General features: G+C 37.0%; 1 protein-coding gene across 6 annotated transcripts in view; it reads left to right on the top strand.

Moving 5' to 3' along the window:
- LOC124173201 overlaps positions 1–6,212 on the top strand; it is a 323,014-nt gene that overhangs the window by 303,548 nt on the left and 13,254 nt on the right. For 3 of the 6 annotated variants that reach the window (XM_046552734.1, XM_046552735.1, XM_046552730.1), the window contains exons 1-2: positions 2,449–2,639; positions 4,710–4,816. The exons of 1 other annotated variant lie outside the window; for it this stretch is intronic. The gene's annotated coding sequence lies outside the window, so the exon portion shown is untranslated. Of the gene's footprint in view, positions 1–2,448; positions 2,640–4,709; positions 4,817–6,212 lie in introns of those variants that run through there. 2 more of the 6 variants (XM_046552731.1, XM_046552733.1) reach the window with 2 other exon arrangements.

Genomic DNA, 6,212 nt, shown 5'->3' with positions numbered 1-6,212 from the left:
TGTTTCTAAGATGGCATGTATGCGGCTATTGCGACGACAACATATGATATATTGGCAAATGGAAGGAAATCCAGGTGGCAGCACTAAGTTAGGTGTCATGGCCGAATAGGGAGGATCGCCCACTTTACTACGTTTGTTTGTGTGGAACGATAACCTGCGAATACCCGAGTTTTATGTTCTTATTGAAAGCGTCATTGTTCTTATTGACAATTGCATCTGGAAGGGAATCCTGGTGACAGCACTAAATTAGGTGTCATGGCCGAATATTGAGGATCGGATGCATTAGTACGCTTGTTCGTGTGAAACGTTAGCCGGCCAGCACTATACCGTTTAGCCGAATATCAATGGCATTATGATGAAAAACTTAGAAGGAAAAGTTCATGAGCAACAAAATGTGCGGTGTTTATGATTGCACCGACTAGTGTGAGACAAAAGCTATCTCTCTACATAGATTCCGCCACACCCCTAATTTGGGAAAGAAGTGGGAGCACGTCATGAGAATGGGCAAGAGTGAGCTAGCATGCTAGTTTTATTTAAGAAAAAAACAAGAATGGGTCATAGAGAAACATATGAAGGCATGACACCTTCATTGTATCATTTAATGCCTACTTAAAAATTGTTCGCGTAAGTATGGAGGTGTCAGAGGATGAGATGCAGACGGAAAGAAGGTTAAACAAACTTGCAATAACTATCAATGAATTTTCAGATATCCAATAAGCCAGGAAAGTTAAGGTTGGGGAAATGATTCGAATCGCGACAACTGAGAATTATATGAATATTCCCGGCCGACTACCCACCAATTGCCGGGACTAAGTCTGCTTGAGACAAGTAATTTCTCCCTAAGTCGCACAAACTTTCCCAGGCGATCCCCCCCACGATCGCCGGGACATCTTCCGCCCGGGGGCGTCAAAACCGGGTCGGCCCTTAAAACATCTGTCTCTTTCTCATTCAATAACTAGGCCCTGCTCTTCCGAATACGATGCGGTGCGAAACCCCGACGTTTCTAAGGCCTGCGTGATTTCTCGAGTCGCTTAGCCCAAATGGCCAAAATTCCGGGGCCGAGGCACGGAGACCCTCGCGCGACCCGTCTCGCCACTTCCCCATCGATCTTCGCTAGCCGGTGAGAGTCGAGTGACTCCACATAGCAGTCAAAACGCCAATGCAAGGGGAATTCCACTCACGACCACACCGACGTCGAATTCCCTTAAGAAGAATAGATTATTGAGGACGGATGGCTTATGTGAGTAGATGCCTATCATATTGTTTGATGATTTTAATAATGATATATCTCTTGTAATGATGGTGGATAAAATCGTCAAGCAATACACACGAAAACGGAAAAAGAAGCGCCAATTTTCTTCTGAAAAGCTTGTATCTCATGTCACATGCCATTAATAACGCTTGTTTGTATGCTAAAGCCCATTGCAAGAACCAAATACTCCAACAGTGCTTCAACCATGACAGGTTACAGCATTCCACCTCATAGCCCTCAACGAGGGACCTCTTGATGTCTCTATTGAACTCCAAAACGTCAGATGTGGAGAAAATTACTTCATCCATTATTCACAACTGAGATTTACCATATACATCAGTATTCGCGTCACAAAATTGCTGAAAACACATCCGTTTCGCACACCACTAGGCTGTAGCAGTAGTAAACAAACCGGCCGATCCTCCATGTCTCATTTCTGAAATTGGCCACCAGATGTCAGCTACTTTGATTCCTGTTGCCAATCACGTTTTTAAAATACATTTTAAATTAAGTTGGCTGTTAAATTAAAAAAGAAATATATTTTATATTTCGAGAAATTTATAGCCAACCTTAAAGTAAGCCTATAAGTTCCACTGAATACAATAACACCAATAAAATTAATTTCGTAAAATAAAACATTGCAGTATTTAGCTAACATGGTGATACACACTGAAATATTTTTTCGAAGGCAATATACTCATCAGTTTCGGGAAAAGTAGTAAAATAATTTTAAAGGCTCCAATTTGTTATTAAAAATGATGTCGTTTAATAGGAGACCAAAATATATTTTACGTCACCTTTATTTTCTCTTGCGCCAGGAAATAAGAACAGGATGTAAGAAATAAGAAATAATACTGGATTTTAAGAGCCATATTTCATTCTATAATGACGTCAATAAATGTACTTTAAGGAACTCATATTATAACAAGCCTTCAAATAGTGTTACCCTCGGTTTGAAAACAATAGTAATTTTGTTCACCTTTAGCTAAAACCAAGAGGCAAGATGCTAAAGTCATAGTATCTTAGATGCCATTTCAGTAATTATGTATGAGGTTGCTGATCGGGAAATTGATTAGTTTTTTACAGAGATTAAAACTTGGGAAAACAACTGGATTCCCAAAAGTGACGTCACAAGCCGAGTGATCATGCATTATCGTCACGGAAGTCGGCCAGATCTATGTATGGTCACTAAAGATCGGAGGAGGGAACTGCTTCGTGACAGGTTCATGGTCAAGGTCAAGCATAAGTCAATTTGTCAAATAGTTTATTTCATTGACTACGCAGGCTTTGATTGCACAAATGTGATGACCCCGTCGAAATTATTTATGTGAGCGAAAGGCATGAGTATTTCCTTGGACAAATGATTTCGTGCTTGGTTCGAATTGAGGTACGTGGTTTCTTATGTTATTGTTTAATTCTGGTGTATTAAAGGTGTCAGCGTTGTTATTGGAACAAAGAAAATCCTCGAGTCTTCGAAAGAAGGGTAAATCGGATCCAATAGAAACAATTTTTTGTCTGGAATTTGAAAGAGATGTAATTATAGTTGAGACTGAACGTTTTTCATAAACTTGGTGAGAAGAATGGTCACTCTAATGCATCGCAGGTTACCTGAATTTGAGAATACTAATTTCATAAACTTCATTGATTTATCATTGTGGAATCGATGTTTGTGACGTATCCACATGATGACGGAGGATTGAATGCTAATTGCTACTTCCCTTGAGTTTTGAAGGAACTCATTTTCATGACAACTCCTCGTACTATTTAACCATCCAAACAGTTTTTCAACTATTTCAATTTTCTTCTTCGTGTGCATGGCAAATCATAGATGATCCGTAAACTGTATTGCACATTCATGCATCTCATGGCAAAGTGATTACGACCTGAAGTATAATTGTTTTCGTGTGTTCACTATGTTAGTATCCCTTTCTATCAGTGAACTAGTATCCTATGAATCGTAGACTTTCCTGGAACATAAAATGCCAGACTTAACAATCCGATACCAATTTGGTGATATTATTTGCTAGATATGGTTAATTAATTCGTCATCTTATAATTCTCTGCCAGCCTCTGGAAAGCCTCAAATGAATGCCAACTAATTTGTGGGCTCAAATGTGATGATTATAAGAAAAAAAGTGATTACATTCATGTAATGGTATACTTTTCCAAGCTAAATAAATCAGTTCCTGTGAGTAGTAGAATATGATGTTTGAAAACATAACCAGTAGGAACTTCAGAAGTGTTCCATTAGTTATCAAATTGAAATTCGATAGAGAATATCAGTTGATTCACCTTGGATATAATAACATGAAATTGATTTTTTCCGGCGTAGAATTTTTCTGTAGAAGTATTTAATACTCTCGAACCAGCTACATTACTGTTTCCCCTGTCCATTTTTTGTTGTGTGTTCCTATTAAGCAGGGGAAAGTGGGTCAAAACCGACGGGTAAACATTTCTTCATTTAAAACTTGACCCGATGTGGGAAATATTCTTTTAAATGTGGTTGACAGTAATATTTATGCATATAGGGTGTAGCATATCAATGGAAATGCATTTAATGAAAGTGATTCCATATATTTATGATTTTTTTCAAGCATTGACAAAATGGAGATTTTGCCTCAAAGATGGGGCAAAATGGACACCCATTGAAATTGTATTTACACAACTTTTATTGTACAATTTTGAAAGATTAATTTTATAAACACACTTTTAACACGTTTGTGATATTTCTCACCATGGAACAGTAAATAAACAATAAGAAGGCTGGATATTAACTTATGCACATCAATCACAAAAGAAATTGTCATCTTCTTCACAATTTGAACACGACTCTCAGCCCACTCTTTGCAGTTCAAACATTGTATCCAATCCACTTTATTCTTGGAACTTGAATAACACTCATTGCAAAATTTGCAAGCCTACTCGTCTCCTTCATCACAATCATCCCTATCTGTAAAGGCCTGTTTACACGATGCATTAACACGTACAAGTTAATGTCTGTTTTCATGAATGATTTTTGGGGACTGGAACGGAACATGTATAAATGCGTGAACCAAATTAGAACAGGTTCTATTTTCTGTGCATGCATTCGTGCAGGTTGGGTGTTTAATGGCGCATTTTGGTGTTCATTCTCGCATTCATACATTTAGATGACAACCCGTGCGTATTAATGTACTGTGTAAACCGGCCTTAAAAATATCCAACCTCTGTCGGTCCTGCCCCACTCTCCCGTGACGGTTTTCCCCCACGACACACAGCACAAAAAATATGCCATTAAAAGTGTATCCATAATCAACTACCCAAACACAACTAAAAACACTAAATTATCATATTAACTTACTGTTGGTAAATCAAATCAGCATATAAGCTGCCAGATCCAAAACAAACTTAAATCCTTTAGAAATAATAACAAATAAAAATCCTTAATAAAACTGTCTAATATTTGAAATATTCACAGAAACTAAACGGCGGCCTCTACAAAAAGGAAAAAGAGCTCCATCTGCTGGTAATGGCAGCCACTTCAACTACTTCATAATGTTGCTGCTTGAAATCAACAACTACCAGGTGATTTAAAAGGGCCGGTTTGATCCGCCCTGTCGGTTTTGCTCCATTCTAACCTGCATCATTCTTCTTACGTCAATTCATGCTGATGTTTGCTTATACTTTGGCATTGTGTGAATAAATGAGGTATGACAATGTGACAAGTGTTAAAAACCTGCTGTAGCATTAATGAAAGATAACTTTGAATGATCATTGCTTCAATCATTGATTTCGTCTTGAAACAATTTTCCTAGCAAAATATTTTCAAACCCAGTCACACATACCTATATATGCTATTCTTTCAGTCAGCAAAGTAGCCTTGAATTTTAAGAAATCTTTTAGTGCAACTAAATTAGTGTCTTCATTCATTACGGTGACTGTTGAGGTGCCATGTAGGTGAAGCTTGTCATGGGTCATTCAAATCCACGCAATTCAAATTAAAATTTTACCTCATGGTCATTCATCTATAATTCATGTAGGACCCTGTGAAAACTGGCATCAGCACCTTGGCTTTTATTTCAAAACTTGTGTGTGCAGTATAGCATTTAAATTATTTCTAAATAGGTTGTTTTTCATTTTCAAAGAACTTTTTTTATCAAGTCATAGACATCCTAGAAACATCAGAAATGGCCATTGTGGAAATTGAGGGGAAACATTAATTTTATTTTGCCTACAATGTGGTAATATTAATATTTAAAGGGGAATGTTGACCATGCCTTTTTTCTGTTGGCAGTGTCAATTTTTAAATCAAGTTATAGACGTCCGAGAAACATCAAAGATGGCCATATTATTCTACCACTTTGTGACCTAGCGTCATCTATGGATGACGGCAGGCTTCGCTTGACAAAATTTTCGGATCTGGGCAAACTTAAAATTTTACTCTCGGGCTAAATGTGTTAAGGGGAAACATCAATTCTATGATGTCCATATTGTGGTAATATTAATGATGAAACTGGAATGTTAAAAATGTATTTTTTCTACATTGGTGTCTATATTTTTTCTCTAAATTGCAAGACATATTGTATATAATTTATTGGCAAGTAAATTTTAAATTTCATAATTGTTTGAAACTCCTGAAAATGTGTCAATGTTGACTAGTTTTTTTCTTTCCAACTGTGATAAGTGCTAAAAGTACAAATGATAAGTATTTTTTACTTTTTCAAATGGCAAAGTTACTTTAATTAACACAAATATTGTTGACTTTGATTTTAAATTACAATTGAATGTGAAAGTGTTGCACATTCTAGTGAGGAAACATCTCAGTAAAGCTATTTACAAAAATTAACCGTATTTGCTTAAATATAATGTAATATATTATCCAGGAGTCCTAAGTGGTGTTGGGTGGTATGCTGGGTGCCAGTGTGGGTAAATACTGTCCACACTCTCAATGGTAGGGGTGCTAGCTTGAGGGTAGGAATAA

This window comes from Ischnura elegans, assembly GCF_921293095.1.
Source record: "Ischnura elegans chromosome 13 unlocalized genomic scaffold, ioIscEleg1.1 SUPER_13_unloc_4, whole genome shotgun sequence".
NCBI lineage: Eukaryota > Metazoa > Arthropoda > Insecta > Odonata > Coenagrionidae > Ischnura > Ischnura elegans.
Note: the sequence above shows the minus strand (reverse complement) of the source record. Positions and strands in the feature narration are given on the sequence as shown.